General features: G+C 37.7%; 1 pseudogene; it reads right to left on the bottom strand.

Moving 5' to 3' along the window:
• Nucleotides 1-14,439: 14,439 nt before the first annotated feature.
• Nucleotides 14,440-17,425, bottom strand: part of LOC125837450 (uncharacterized) — a 33,801-nt pseudogene continuing 30,815 nt past the window's right edge.

The following is a 17,425-nucleotide window of genomic DNA, read 5'->3' as shown; positions in this document are numbered from 1 at the left end:
ATACAGCCTGTGTATACAAAAACGGAATTGGTTTAAAGGCCAAAATTTTCAGCAAAATTTGGCCCAAAAAGGGGGCCCAAGTTCATTTCTCCTTTACCTTTAATTTATTTAATTGATTTTAATTATTGTTTTTTTTTTTATCATTAACTCTAATTTTAGAATTGTTAATTAACTTAATTAAATTCCCCAAAAGACAAGTTATTTTCTTTGTGTTGGTTAACTCTTAATATTTATTTTACTTTATTATTCAAATATGTTGATCAAATTATACTTTCTAATTAAGTGAAACCTTTTATTCTTAAGATATATGTTTTAACGCCTCTTCACTTATTCATATTATACTCATTTTAAAATTATTATTTTTAGTTAAAATATTTTTCTTAAATAAGCTTTTAAATGTTAGTCAAAACTTTTTCCAATTAATAAAAAATATATACATATAAAACATTACTTAGTCATTTACTCAAAAAGGGTTAGTCAATTAATTTAAAATGATGTTCATACTTTAATTTATTAAATTGGTTTAAATTTTTATTTCAAAATGAATCAAATAAATTCTAATTAGTCTAGTTTTTATTAATAATCTAATCACTCGTATTTCGAGTCAATTGTTCCATTTTGAGCCCTTTTCTCTAAAAAATCAAATAAAATGTGTCATTTATTTAATTATTTTCTCAAAGTTAATCAACTATTGCAAGTTATTATTTTTTATGTTAAATCATTATTTTTCTAAAAATAGTCAAAATATATTTTAGTCAAGTCGCAGGTCAATCGCATGTTAGCGGGCACTTCGAATGCTTAAACCCTTCTCGAAGTGTAAATTGAACCCCGAACCCCCTTTGGTATTTTCAAATGATTTTTTCTGTTTAAATCTTTGAAAATTATAAGTTTTCTTAATTTCTTAAAAAAATTAAGTGGCGACTCTTTTCTAGGTATTTTTCTCAAATTGCTTTATACTTAGAACAGTTCAAAAAAAGTGATTTTTCTAAAGGTTAGTAAAATTACGGCATAACAGACTTCATGTTATGTGGGAAGATTCAAGGACCGTCTAAGTGTCTTTTGTCCTTCATAGGATCTTGGGGTTTTGTGCCCCTTTCACGGATGGCTTAACAGTCCGTGTGAAGCTTCACAGACTGTCTAGGTGTCCATGGTCCTTCACAATCGTTGGGTGCAACTTTCACAGACAGGGTGACGGGTCATGGACCTCTTCACGACACGCGAACCCCTTCGTGGATTGATGTCACGACCCAAGGGTACCCCCTAGATGTAACAAAACGTATAGAACCCCGAAGGACTACATACAAGCCACTTAGTCCTCATAACATAAGAAATAGAACAATTTAGAGTAAAACAATATTTGAAGTCTAAAAACAATTTTTATAGAAAAGCGGAAGTCTAGACACTTTGTCTCATCATAGACATCTATTACATCGAATGAAATTAGGCCTAGCCCATACATCATATTCAAAAAAGGGAATACAATGAAATGGAAACTAAAACAATAACTCCGTCCTCGAATCATGAGGACTCACCAAAGCTCGGAATCTCAAGATTAACACCTAGCCACGAAACTGACCCTGAATGTCGGACCCTATATTTGGGGAAAATGTAGGCAAGAGTATGCGTTAGTCGAAAATGCACCAAGTATGATAACTATGCAAGAAAGCATTTAAAACATGCTAAAAGGGAAATTTCATTTCAAAGCATGCAATTTACCAAGTTTAAACGTCATCATAGAGATAGTTGGAAAACATAAGTCATAACATTATCTTTCTATGCAAGCTAGCATTATCTTTAAAACCTTTGAACACCACAAGATACTTCTTTAAGCATGTCTTTATTCATTATTAATCTTGTTGTGGAATAAGCCTTAACCGACATAGAGACCATGTGAGCTATAATATGATCCCCTGGTGTTTCCCACACCAAAAAAGGTTGGTCTACTTGCCTAAGGTAGAACATGTAACTCTTAGCTTAAGTGGATCCACTAGCTAAATATTCTACGGGGGCACGTAGTTTATGGGATACAGAGATTGCTACTAGAAACCCGGACTCAACTTTGTGAAGGCTTCCATCTCATGAGACATACTTTGGGAAACCCGGACTCTTCTACGTGAGAGTTCCCATCTTGGAAGCCAGACTCAACTACGTGTGAGCCTTCATCTCATTTCAATATCCACTCAGTGCTAAGCATAAATCCCACGGATTACTTATTAAATCTTGACTTAGCTCATGTCTCATGGAAGGATGTCCTTGACAATCAATCCAAGTTAGTTCATTAGGATAGCTCTTTAGACCATGCGTGATCAAACTTATCACCATCCATGATCACTTTTACTCTTAGATCCAATTAGGTGAGAGAAGACTTTCAACCTTAGAATCCTTACTATGTGAGAAAACCTTTCACATTAATGTTCATATGTGTTCACGAGAATGTCCTTTCAATCAACACAACAACAATATCATAATCATTGACATTTCACTCTCAAAGTGTCCTTAAAGCATTTACATATATTTCATAAAAACATGCATAATCTCATACTTTGCTCTTTCAAAGTTCAAAACCTACTTTCAATCACCACATCTAGAATTCAAACATTAGATATGGATTTCATCATAGTTTCATGTGATTCTATCACCTCATGCATTAATTCATAAAATTCATCTTTCATAAAAAAAGACACACATCATAAGATCACAATTGAAAAATATGGGAATTAAATGGGTTCTTGGGCATTCATCATAAAAACCATAGGAAATTATCAATTCATGCTTAGTATAACATAATTCAATCATTAGAATCAAGTTTGAAAGGATGCCATGACTTTTGAATCAAACCCTAACAATGGGGGATTTCTATCTTTTTGAAATTGGAGATTTTGGAGGAACTCCATGGATGGAAGGTATCCATGGATGAAAGCTACCATACCTTAACAACAAAGCCCAATGCTAAGCTTCAATGTAGTAATTGAGTCTTGACCTTGATCCTAGCTTGAACTTCCTTCTTCTTCTTCTACTAGTTTCTAGAGAGAGGAAGAACTTTGGGGATTTATTTTGGGCTTTGGAAATTTAAGAGAGTGAATTTAGTTTGGGTGATTTGGGGGTTTAGAATCATTATATAGGGCTTTGGGTAGACAGAAAAATGACTTAGTATTGAGTTAAAATGATTGGGGAAAAAGACCCAGAAGTCCCTGACTGGAAACTGCCGAATTGGCATGATGGAAGCCAAAATGGGCCATCATTTCTACCTGAAAGTTCTTCACTATTTTGGGGATAACTTTTTTACTCTGAGATGGGAATTGGGAAACTCGATAGCATTGGAAAGAGGACTCAGAGACCTTTAATTTTATAGGTAATGGGTCACCTAATTCGTTTTGAGCTAAAAGTTATGATCTTTTGAAGTTGACCCTAAACTCTAAGTCTAAGGAAAACCCTTCATGGACGACTTCACGGTCCATGTGAAGCTTCACGGGCCGTAATGATGCCCATGGCCCTTAACCAGTAGCCTAGCTTGCCACACCTTAACCCTCATAAATCTAACTCTTGATCACGACCCTCTCCACGGCCCGTAGTGGCCTTCACGAGCCGTCTAGTGGCTCATGGGGAGGGTTTTCATTTGGTCAACCTTGAAGAGGCTACTACCTCACCACCACGAGTGGCACCACGATCCGTGGTGACCACCATCAGCCGTCTTGGCTCTCGTGGGAGGTGAGCAACCTATGGTTAGCTACTGCCTAGGTCTACGGGCACTACCACGACTCGTGGTGCCCTTGATGTCTCATGAGGACTTTTATGGAGAGTGTCATGGCTAAATCCTAGGTTTGGAACCCCTCCCTTGGACCCTTGCCCTCACTCTTAGCCCTACCTTAGCCTACTATATTTTGAGGTGTCACAATTGACCTTTTCTCTTTTTCATTCCAAGTTCAACTTTCCTAGGTGTTACAAGAAGTGTCACTTTATGGTGAAAGAGGGCATAGTTCTAGGTCATTGGATCTCTTGCAAAGGTATTGAGGTTAATAAATCAAAGATCGAGGTGATTGAAAAGTTGTCACCACCTATCTTTGTGAAGGGTGGTAGAAGTTTTCTAGGACATGCTAGCTTTTATCGATGATTTATTTGTGGGTTTAGGGATTTTTCCCTAAGTTAAAAAATTTGTATTTTCATGAATTGGAGCTCGTTTCTTCATCGATTTTAATGGGTTTTTCAACCATGAGTTCCTCTTTTGTCACGCCCCGAGCTACCCTCAAGACGCGGACACGGGACCTATGATCACAAGTGACCCCAAGCTAACCCTGCTAGCATAATCATGAGCATACTAAAGATAAACTGAGAAATAAAACTGATGTGGAAGCTAATAATAAGTGAATCTGAAATGATGGGGGATACCCGTATACTAAAACTGAATATCAAATCTGAGAGTTTAATACAAAAGAAACATCAAACTCAAATACTAAGTTGAATCTAACTATGTTTGAAAATAGCCTCTGACTGACTAGAAGTGCTGGGACATGCCCCAGCTAAGTCTAGCAAAAATGAAACTAAAGGACTGAAATATTGAAAATATAACATGACTATTGTCCTCGAAGAATGAGGACTCAACACTGATGTTGGTAAACTGGAGATCGGGGACCGATCTAAGCGTGATCTGGATGCTGAGAACCTAAACCTACATCACGAGAAGATATAGCGTAGAGTATGCGTCAGTACTTGAAAGGTACTGAGCATGCATAATAGAGTAAAGCTGAAATAAACATATAACTGAACAAGCAATAAAGTAAGGATATAATCTGAACATGATATATATACTGAATACTGAGCTAACGGAATGAAATGACCAAATTTATAATATGCTGAGACTAAATAATGGTTGTACTATAATGTGGTCAATGCAATAGAATCTAACTGAACTGTGGAAGCTACTAATAACTGACAATAAAACCACATGAGTTAAATGTGGAGTCCGATGTATATTCCCATCGAGAGGACCCAATACACTCGGCCAAAGGTGTAGAGGCATGCTGGCGTGATCACTAAAATGATGCCCATAGAGGGGACTTACAACCTACGTGGCTCGAGTTCTCGGACTATATGGGTGACTAACCCTAGTCCAACTCGATATTATGCTACTCCCAATAGATTAAATAATTAACACATTATGACTGAATTCTGTAATATACTGGATAGTTCAAAACTGACATGCAATTGGGAATGCACATTAATATACTGATAATGACACATTCAAAAACTGAGGCATGTATATCTGATATAACTGAAATATCTGACCTAGCATGTGTAATTTAAGAACTAAAGAAATACATAGCTAGGGTTCTAAAATTTATGCTAGAAACCAAGTAATAACATGATAATCTGATTTGAAACATTTAAATAACTAATTCATGATAATATGCTGAAGTTCTAGAAACCCTAGGTCTAGTTAATAATAGGGAATCAAGAATCTGACTGAATTTTAGGGACCTAATGGGTGAAAGGAACCCACTAGTGAAATCCCACATACTTGGTGACAAATTCCACGGAGAAATCTTTTGATTTTTGGGCTGGAACTGATGGAATGTTGCTACGTTCTTGACTTCTTTCTCCTCTTAGCGTTCTAATTTTTCTAAGTTTTGATTAATGATTTGACTTAGGTAAGTTCTAATTATGTTTCTAGGCTTAAACTGACTGAAACCTCATAATTTAAGGTCTAAACGACATAGTCTAGGGGTCAAACGAATAAGGAAAAGACCAAAAAAACCTCGACTTAACTATGGTTGGAGTGACTGACGGACCATCGATTGACTGACGGTCTGTGTTGATCAACCGTCGTTCACGACTGAGGGTTGAAATCTGGGGCATCGATCCACAGACACGGGCCACGGTCCGTGACCTAACCTATGGATCGTAGGTCCGGCCGTGGGTCAACACTTAACCAAATTTTCAGGCAGAGTTCTGGGGGAGGCTACATGTGTGAACCACGGACCACCAGCACGGATCGTGGGTCACCCTACGGTCTGTAGGTGGTGCCCGTAGGTGGCACCTGTTGCTTCTGAAATCTGCAATTTGGTTTGTTTTGGATACGGGGTGTTACATTATCTCCTCCTTGGAAACATTCATCCTCGAATGAAGACTAAACTAGCTGAAATGGAGGGGATGAGCTACAACCCTACCACTAAACACTTGAATCTAATTTCTGACTGAACTAAGTTCCAAAACATGAAAATACGCTGAAAATGCAAGTACAATCTGAAGGAACATGATAAGACTGATTCTACGCATGAATAACTGAAAAACTGAAGAGGAACTAATACCTCAAGCTGGAGTGGAATCGGAAGGAAAGAGGTGAGGACACTTGGACTTCATGGATGCTTCTACTTCCCAAGTAGCTCCTTCTACGGACTGACTCCTCCACCAAACCTTGATTAAAACGACTTCTTTGTTTCTCAATCTTCTAACCTGACAATCAAGAGTCTCAACTGGTACATCCTCATACGAAAGACTATCTTTCAAGGCCACACTCTCTAATGGCACTACGGATGTTGGGTCACCCACACACTTCTTCAATAGTGAAATGTGAAAGACTGGATGCACTATTGCTAATTCTACTGGCAACTCTAACTCATAAGCCACTTTACCAATCCTTTTCAGAATCTTGTAAGGGCCTACATATCTAGGACTGAGCTTCCCTTTCTTTCCAAATCTCATCACCCCTTTCATAGGTAACACTTTCAAGAAAACCCAATCATCAACTTGGAACTCTAGTTCCCTCTCCTTACATCTGCATAAGACTTCTGGCGACCTTGGGCGGTCTTAAGTCTATCTCTAATGAGTTGCACTTTCTCCATCGCATACAAGACTGAGTCTGGCCCTATCAAGGCTGCTTCACCTACTTCAAACCAACCAATAGGAGATCTACACCTACGCCTATACAATGCCTCATAAGGGGTCATCTGAATGCTAGAATGGTAGCTATTATTGTAGGCAAACTCTATAAGAAGAAGGTGATCATCCCAACTACCCTTGTAATCGATCACACAAGCTCTCAACATGTCCTCTAAGTTCTGAATGGTACGCTCTGCCTAGGCTGGGCATTCAGTTGGTTCGATTCGATTTGTAAATTTTGGTTCGGTTTTTTGGTGTTTTGTTTGGCAAAATGTGAAACCAAACCAAATTGAAATAAATTTGGTTTGGTTCGGTTATTACAATTTCGGTTCGGTTTTTGGTTTAACCAAATTTAATAATTAATGGTACATTTTTAAAATTCAATCACTTTTGTACAATTTCTTCAACCTCTCAATTACCATTTCCTTGTCAACTACTTTCTCATTTTTGTTTGTTGATTGGTATAATAAGTTTGGAACTGTGTTAGATTGCCTTTTTGTTATCCCAAATGTTTTTGTTCAAATCAGACGTAGTATACAACAAGTTGGGAGGCGGGAGCAAGTAAAATAATGGTCGTCTTGGGTACGAAAGAAAATGTTTTCCTAGAAAATATTTTTTTGAAAAATAAGTGATTTTCTTACTTATTTCATGGTATTTGGTTAGTAAAAAGAAAATATCATCCCAAGAGTATTTATAAATAATCTGGATAAGCATGGCAATGGGCGGAAGGAGCAAAAACTTTGACATTGCGCATTAAAATTTACAAATTTTTGATCCTCTCTATGTGAAGGAAGATCAATATCTGTGATGATATTTATATAGCCTGATATATGGGGCACGAAGGACACTTATACAAATCATTTCCTTTTGCTGGTCTCAAAAGAATTTGATGGAAACTAAATTTGACTCTAGATAGAGCAAATCACAATACTAAAGCAAAAAAAGGAATGCAACTACATAAGTATTTAGAAGCCGACAAGACACTGTAAATAGTAATATCTCTTGTTAAAGATGATTGATTACTGATGAGAGAGTGAGAAGACTAAAGAGTCGAAGATTGTTGATGGACGACAGTGCAATAACGAGTTGACAAGACGAGAGTTGTGAGCCTGTGAGTTGCGACAACCGACAGCCGATGACTGTGAGGGTTGCGACTTGCGACAAGCCTGTGGGCTGTGAGGGTAGTAAAGAGCCTCAAAATATAGGATTTCTTCCTGGTGATGAGTTGACGAGATGAGCCTGTGAGGGTTGCGACAGCCGACGGTGGTCGCCGCCTCGCCGATCTGTTAAGGTGTGGTCGTGTGGAGTTTAAAGATTTTTGTCAAGGAGTCACTGGTCTTAGGAGTTAGGACTTAGGTCTCTAAAGTTTAGGATTCAAATTGGGCCAGAAAAATTGGGCCTTATACAAACTACAATTATAACTTATAAATTTTAGTAGTATATAAATATTTCAGTTTTTTGGTTAACCGAATTAAAATAACTAAAAACCAAAAACCAAACCAAAAAACTAATTCTTTAGGATTTCAAATCGAAATCGACCGAACAAATCGAAAAACCAAAAAACCGAAACCGAAATTAAATTTTTTTCGGTTCGGTCAGTTTTTTTGGTTTGAACCGTATTATGCCCAGGCCTAGCTCTGCCTGACCATCCATCTATGATGAAATGTTGTGCTAAGATTAACTTGAGTACCAAGACCTTTCTGAAATGACTTCCAGAAATGAGAGGTAAACCGAGGACATCTATCTGAGATGACCCCATGCAACCTCACTATCTCATTAATGTAAAGCTTGGCGTAGTCCTCCGCCGAATCTATAGTCTTGACCGCTAAAAAGCGAGAAGACTTAGTGACTTGTCAACTATCACCCAAATGGAGTCATGTTGTCTGCGAGTACGAGGTAAACCTGTGATGAAATCCATGTTGATAACTTCCCACTTCTAAGTAGGAATGTCGATCTCTTGAGTCATACCCCCTGGTTTCTGATGTTCTACCTTCACTTGCTGACAATTAGGGCACTTAGCCACAAAATCTATTTTATCCCTCTTCATGCCATTCCACCAAAAGACTTCCCACAGATCACGGTACATCTTAGTGGCACCTAGATGAATAGAATACCTGGAGTTATGGGCTTCTGCAAGAATATGCTGTCTCAACTCACCCACATTAGGAACACATAATCGACCCTGGTAGTGAAACACACCATCTCCCCATTGGGAGTATACCTCAACTCTCTGTTGATGGACTGAACCCTTGAGTTCGAGCAATATCGGATCACTGTCTTGCTTTTCCTTAACCTCCACTACCAATGAAGATTTTGATCCATTTTGAACTGTCACACCACCATCTGAAAATCTCATAAGACGAACTCCTAAACGAGCAAGCCTGTGAACATCCTTTGCTAGCTCTTTTCTTTCTTCCTCAACATGTGCTACACTATCCATAGATAGTCTGCTAAGGGCATCTGCTACTACATTTGCCTTATCATGATGGTAATGCACACTCATGTCATAATCCTTGAGGAACTCAAGCTATCTTCTCTGGCGAAGATTCAACTCTTTCTGGGTGAACACATATTGAAGGCTCTTATGGTCTATGAACACATCTACATGAACATCATACAAGTAATGTCTCCAAATCTTAAGTGCAAACACCACTGCTGCAAGCTTGAGGTCATGAGTTGGATACTTCTTCTCATGCACCTTAAGTTGTCTTGAAGCATAATCTATAACCTTACCTCGCTGCATAAACACACAACCTAGGCCGACTCTGGATGCATCACAATAAATCACATAACCGTCTGAACCCTCTGGTAGAGTCAAAACAGGATGTGTAGTAAACCTAGTTTTCAGTTTTGCAAAGCTTTTCTCACAATCATCTAACCACTGGAACTTGACCTTTTTCTGAGTCAACTTAGTTAACAGAGAGGCTATGGATGAAAATCCTTCCACGAACCTTCTGTAATAACCCGCTAGACCCAAGAAACTTCTGATATCTATAGGAGAGGTAGGTCTGGGCCATTGTTTCACTGTTGATATCTTCTAAGAATCCACTTGGATCTCTTCGCTAGACAAAATGTGATCAAGGAAAGCAACAGATTGCAACCAAAACTCATATTTGCTAAACTTAGCGAATAACTAGTGATCCTTGAGAGTTTGCAGAACAACTCTCAAGTGACTCGCATGTTCCTCCTCTTTCCTAGAGTAAATAAGGATATCATCAATAAAGACGATAACGAACAAGTCTAAGAACTGCTTGAACACTCTGTTCATCAAGTCCATAAAAGCTACAAGAGTATTGGTTAGTCCAAATGACATAACTACAAATTCATAATGACCATACCGGGTTCTGAAGGTCGTCTTCAGAATTTCACTATCTCTGACTTTGAGCTGATGATAACCCGATCTGAGGTCTATCTTTGAGAAATGACTAGCACCCTGAAGTTGGTCAAACAAGTCATCAATCCTAGGGATGAGATACTTATTCTTGATTGTGACCTTGTTCAATTGCCTATAGTCAATGCACATCCTGAGAGAACCATCTTTCTTCTTCACGAACAACACTGGTGCACCCCATGGCGAAATACTAGGTCTGATGAAACCCTTATCTAGAAGGTCTTTCAAATGCTCTTTCAATTTCTTAAGGTCTGATGGATCCATTTTGTAAGGAGGAATAGAAATAGGCTAGGTATCTGGAAGTAGATCAATTCCAAAGTCGATTTCCCTTTCGGGAGGAACTCCGGGAGATCTTTTAGAAACACTTCTGGAAACTCATTAACCACTGGAACTGACCCAAGAGTTGGGGTTTCAGAGCTTGAATCCTTAACCTGAACTAGATGATAAAGATAACCCTTAGAGATCATCTTTCTGGCCTTAAGGTAAGAAATGAATCGACCTATAGGCACTAGGCTACTACCCTTCCATTCTAACATTGGTTCATCTGGAAACTGAAAGCGAACGATCCTAGTTCTACAATCGACTGAGGCATAACATGAATGTAACCAATCCATGCCTAGAATTACATCAAAGTCTATCATTTCTAACTCTACAAGATCTACTGAAGTGACTTTCTGAGAGACTGTGACAGGGTAATGTCTGTATACTCGTCTAGCTACAACTGGGTCACCGACTGGAGTAGAGACTGAGAAAGGTTCTGAGAGAGTTTCTAGACTAACATCGAATTTGACTGCTATATAAGGAGTTACAAAAGAAAGAGTAGCCCCTAGATCTAGCAAAGTATAAACATCGAGATCAAAGACTCATAACATACCAGTGACTACATCAGGGGAATCTTCCTGATCTTGGCGAGCCTGGAGAGCATATAGCCTATTTTGGCACTGTTCGCCACTTGTACCAGATGAGTTACGCTGCTGAGTCGAGTGACTTGCTGGGGCCTCTGAAGTTATGGAGTGAGCTCTACCATCTCATCTTTGACCTTGTTTAAAAGGACAATCCCTCAATCTGTGGCCAGACTGGCCACACCCAAAGCATCATTCCTTTCCTGCAAGGCACTCGCCCGAATGGTTCTTACCACACTTGGGGAAATTTGGGTAGGTTTTGGTTCCTGAAACACTTCCCTGAGATTTAGAGCCTGATGCCCTACCTTTCTGATCTTGTCTGAACTTGGAGGACGGAACACTAGCTGATGAAGGTGCTGGAGCAGAAAATTTCTGCTGACCTTGCGAGCGATTTCCACCACCCGAGTTCTGTTGAGAATAGTCATAGTTCCCAATCCTAGCCTTGTTGTTCTCTTTAGCCTGTTCCCTAAGCTTATCACCCTCAACCTGTTGAGCATCAGTCATGAGCCTAGAGATGCTCATATTTTCCAGCAACATATCATTTTTACACTCTATCTTCACCAAGTATGACACTCCATATAGGAACTTATTCATCTGAGCCCTGGAATCAGCAACCATGTGAGGAGCATACCTGGAAAGTTGGGTAAACTTGAGCCCATACTCTTGGACTGTCATGCTACCTTACCTTAAGTCCATAAATTCCTGAGCTTTCGCCTCCCTTAGCTCTCTTGGGAAAAACCTGTCCAGGAAGGTCTCACTAAAGCAATCCCAAGTGATAGGAGCTGCATCTGTACCCCTGTTCTCTTTCCGCTGAGTATACCAAATATGAGCTACATCCTTAAGTTGGTAAGATACTAACTCAACCTGATTATTTCCAGTTACCTACATCACTTCAAAGATCTTCTTGACCTTATCAATGAAGTTTTGAGGATCCTCACCAATCTGCGATCCTAAGAATTTTGGCGGATTCATCCTAACAAAATCTCGCACTCTAGTTGTAGCTGACCCAACATTAGCATCTGTTGGACCTGGAACCCGTTGATTATTCTGGTTGGCCACACTCTAAGCCAACATCTGAATGGCATTCCGGAACTCTGCATTTGAAACTTCTTGATCTGGGACTGGAGGAGCTGCGTTTGCGCTCCTGGCATTAGTTCTACGAGGAGGCATGATCACTGAAACATAGAACGTCGAATTAGAATGGAATTAGATCATACCTTATGCATGATAAGATTGTAAGAAAATGAGGATTTTTCTAATACACTTTGTAACCTCTCTCTTATTAGATGTGGTGCGCACTACACACCCATGAAAAAGACTCTACCTAGTGCAGCTTTTCAGACATCCTAGGACACTTAAACCTAGTGCTCTGATACCAAGTTTGTCACTCCCCGAGCTACCCCTAAGACGCGGACACGTGACCTATGATCACAAGTGACCCCAAGCTAACTCTGTTGGCATAATCATGAGCATACTAAAGATAAACTGAGAAATAAAACTGATGTGGAAGCTAATAATAAGTGAATCTAAAATGATGGGGGATACCCATATACTAAAACTGAATATCAAATCTGAGAATTTAATACAAAAGAAACATCAAACTCAAATACTAAGCTGAATCTAATTATGTTTGAAAATAGCCTCTAACTGACTAGAAGTGTTGGGACCTTCCCCAGCTAAGTCTAGCAAAAATGAAACTAAAACACTGAAATACTGAAAAGATAACATAACTATTGTCCTCGAAGAATGAAGACTCACCACTGATGCTGCTAAACTGGAGATCAGGGACCGATCTAAGAGTGATCTGGATGCTGAGAACCTAAACCTACATCACGAGAAGATGTAGTGCAGAGTATGCGTCAGTACTTGAAAGGTATTAAGCCTGCAAGATAGGAGCCATTCTTGTAGAACGCTGGTCGGGAATAATTGGGTCTTCCCTTTTCTTTCTCGAAAATACCTCTCCTACATTCCCTCGAGTTTAAAGTGACTTGGGGGAATTTTTGGAGTAACTCTAGTCTCTTTTCTCCCTAGAAAGTGAGAGAAAAATAAAAGACCTCAAATTTATTGGGGTCTAATCGCATTAGCCTGCTATAGCGGTTGTTCAGGCGGTATAGCAGCCCTGCCATAGTGGAATGTTCCCCACTTTAGCGGACTAAGGTCAGTCCAGATCAATTCAATATTTATAATTCCGTTGTGTGCCCCAAAATTTTAATTCAAAACCAAAATTCAAGAAATTATTGAGGCTCTACACGAGGTGCATTTAAATAACGACGGATTGAGTCGTTGAATATAGACGCACAAATTTTTATAGCATGCTAAAATTCATCACAATGCTTTGTTGAAATCTCATTCAAATTAAGGTTCTTGGATAGGGAGCACATTTTTCCCCTTTCCGCCCAACTCTTTAATCTTAAAAACACAGGTTTTAAAAATGAGTCAACGCTCTATCTATAATCATTGATCTAACCCTTAATGTCGTAAGGGTCCATGGGATGATCTCATAATTCCTACAAGGTGGAAATGATGGAATCAGTCCATGGATTTGCCTTTTATTTTGCCACATGTAGTTCAAAGGTCGAATTCATATTTCTCTTTAGATGATGTGTCAGATTGAGTTAACTTAACTTCACTTTTACTTACTAGAGTGAAATACTTATAGAGAGTAAAGAATGATTTCACTTGCCTTTCATTTTTCTGTTCAATAAGATTAAATATGCACATTCAATTCAAATACAAATATGCATATTGAGTGCCACATTCATCCAAAATCACCATATATATGCTCAGGATTAAACATTAATAAAAAATATGGCAAGTATGACCCAATTTCTGCTCTAAAGAAGTAATTCATAGTACATTCATTGAGAAACTTCTTGATATATATCTTGCAAACGCAAATATTTGACTTTTGTACACTTCGATTATTCGCAAAGTTGATTGAAATGTTGTTAAAGATATCGAGTCGTGGATCAAGAAAGATGTGTTTTGAAGGAAATGCATTGACAGATTTCCCATAAGAAATGAGCAATTGACTTGGATCATCTCTACCAACTAAGGTTCCGATATTATCCATAGATTCAACCCGACTGCCCATTATGGTGCGTTGATGCATTACCATAGTCACTACTAGTCATGAATAAGCATGGCAAAATACCGTGCAAACCAGGCGTAGAACCAGCATGCTCATTTTGTAATATAAACACCTCAGTGACAATGAGACTAATTTTACCTATATCCTACTGATCAACTCATCAGATTCTAAAGAAACATTTAAGACACAGTTTGACTAAGTTTCAAAATGTTCATTAACAACCGACTAACAAAAGCCTCTATTTCATCTGGAATTACTAATCGAGGAGGAATTGATTCCAGCGCATACAGAACAATAACCCTCATTACAATAACATAGTTTAAATTTGTCATATTTCCTTTCGAGACACTCTAATTTACAAACTTGCATGCTGCTTTTACAGTACATTTGCTGCATATCTGAAGTAAGCACATAACGTTTCAGGACATAAGGGGAATATAGGAGGAAGATGGGAGGAAATTTGAGAAGATACCAAGACCGAAAAAAATAGTCTTTTTTGCAATAGAAGGGCTACCAAAGGGAAACTCTTTTTCCAATCACTGCCAGACAACCATCTGAAAAACGAAGTTTAATAGATTAAGGAATTGAATGAAGAAATATAAGAGGTATAAAGAAGTGTTTAAAATAAACAGAGAAAAGCATCCTGAAAACAGTACAAGCGATATATGGAAATTTGTCAACATAAACAGTTCCAAAACAGATGAAAGACATCATTAGTTCATACCTTTTCAAGTTTGCAAAAGGGCCAAAACTACGTCTAACCTATTGAAATGGTATACCCTCTATTAACCTTTAGATATTAAAATATCCTTAATGTTTTTTTAAGGCTCAAACATACCTCTGAAACTAACGGATCTAGGTCTTTAAAACAACTTTAAATGGCCAAAAATGCCCCTAAATTATTGAAAATGGCTCACAAATACCATTTGTTAACCTTTTGATCTAAAATTACCATTAACATTCTTTTGTGGCCTCAAACATAGCCCTAAAACGAACGGACCAACCTAAGTCAAATTTGGGTCTTTAAAATAGTCACATGTCATTCTCAACTTGCCATGTTTTTAATATATGATTGAATTAAAGCCCATTCATTCATTAAAACCCAACCCATTTTCATTTTACAAATTAATCAACCGATACAATCTTTTCTCCCTAAAGTATATGTCATTTCCTACTAAGTTGCTCGGACTATGGTGCGGGTGTCCAACAGGGGTGCGGATCTGCATGTTGGATTATTCATGATCTGATTTTTAAAATTAAGGGATATGGATCTAGATACGAATACTGGTGCAGGGACTTGGCAAGAAAACAAACTAAATATATACATAAATATGAGACATTGTGGAAAACTTATAATGTATCGTGGAAGGGACTTGTTCTAATTTTGATTAAATAGTACTTTAATTTGAATAGAAATTATTTTTCATTTAAATGATATTCTGATTTTATTTCTGATAAGAAGACTATAAGGGATCAAGTCTCACCATGTTATCGACCATTATCCATGTCCAAATATTCTTCCAAATTTAGCTCAACGTTCAAAATAAAATCTGGCTAAAAAACATGACCGACCCAGCCCACACCCTAGTTCTCCAAACCCCTCCCTCCACGCTCCCCTCTTCTCCATTCACGCCTAAAACAAAGAAGCTAGAGAAACAAAACGATGAAGAACCCTAGTTCAGTTTCAAAACAGCCCCACATCTCTCCTCTCTCACAAATTCATGAACCAATGTTTGCTTAACACGATAGATTTGGTACCACACGTGAAATCTAGAAACTCCTTGACATTATATTACTTTAATTTATAAAGAAAAAACATTCGAAGGAGACATAGGAGTAGTATAAATCACAATATAGCATAAAAGTTGAAGGTATTTGTTTCCAATCTATTCAAATCTTTACTTTTGAGATATCAAAATTTCAATTCTTTTTCTGAATTATTGGTCAACACACCCGATCTCGTTTGATCGAATCAAACACAAATGCCACACCCTTACCTATGTCAAAGTCATGTTGACACAGGTGTGACATCGATTGTGTCGAGTTTGAGTAACTTCTATTTTCTAGAACCTTAGATATGATAGGTGATTTAGGGTAATATTTTTTGTACTACAAAATAGAGATTGGATATAGAAGGATTCTTCTTGAAGAATCAATTCCAAAGTCTTGTTATCAATGTAATTACTTTTACTGGTTTATATGAAACCTTTTTCTATTTTAATTTGATGCAGTTGAACAAAGAGTCTTTTGGAAACAACCTTTCATCTACGCAAGGTAGGGGTAAGGTTTTCGTACACTCTACCCTCCCTAGATCCACTTGTAGGATTCCCCAAAGAATTTGTTATTTCCTAGAAGCTTAGAGGTGATGGGCGATGTTAAAACCCAATTTGGACCGACCTATAACCCTTTCGAATTGCTATTTGATTAAATATGTATCACAAAACCTTTTCCCCTTATTTTATGGGTTTCAAAATTTAAAGTAATTTTATGTTAATAATAGATTTTAATATTCACAACTTACAAAATTTATTGTAATTATTTTTTCTTATCAAATTACTTTTTTATGAATTCTATTTATCGATTTATAAAATTTTGAAATAATAATTTTACCTATCGGCTTAAGGTTTAAAATATTTATGTATGCTTATTTTATATAAAAACTATTTAGTATGTGTAGTAAATCATTAATTAAATAGCAATTCAATTGATCTTCCCTTGAATCATTTAAATTGTAGCCCCTTCTATTAAATTTATTTAATTCATGACGCTTTTTCTATTCAATTTCATTTTTCAATTCTAGCCCTCTCAATACAAATCTTATTTCCATTCTCGCAACTTGGTCATTTCAGCTTTGGCTTATTTTATTCCAATTCTAGATTATCAAATATCTTTCAATCTCAGCCATCCATCCTTTTAATCAAAATTTGAGATCAAACCATAGCCGTTCATCTTCTCTTAATCAGCGGTTCAAATCTCACAACCCTTTACTTTCCTTTTTAACTCACTTAATACCCAAACCTTAACAATTTTCAATTTTTCTCCTCATCTGAAAGGAGATTGCGCTGCACCTCTCTCTCATCTCCATTTTCTGGTGAAATCACCGCCGTTTCTCTTTCTCCCGTGGTCAGCGAAGGAAACAACAACCAACACCTCTCTCTCGCCCTC

The sequence above is a fragment of the Solanum verrucosum genome, unplaced genomic scaffold (genome assembly GCF_900185275.1).
Source record: "Solanum verrucosum unplaced genomic scaffold, falcon-dt-bn FXZP01000147.1, whole genome shotgun sequence".
In the NCBI taxonomy this organism is placed as follows: Eukaryota; Viridiplantae; Streptophyta; class Magnoliopsida; order Solanales; family Solanaceae; genus Solanum; species Solanum verrucosum.
This window is presented reverse-complemented; position numbering and strand designations above follow the sequence as displayed.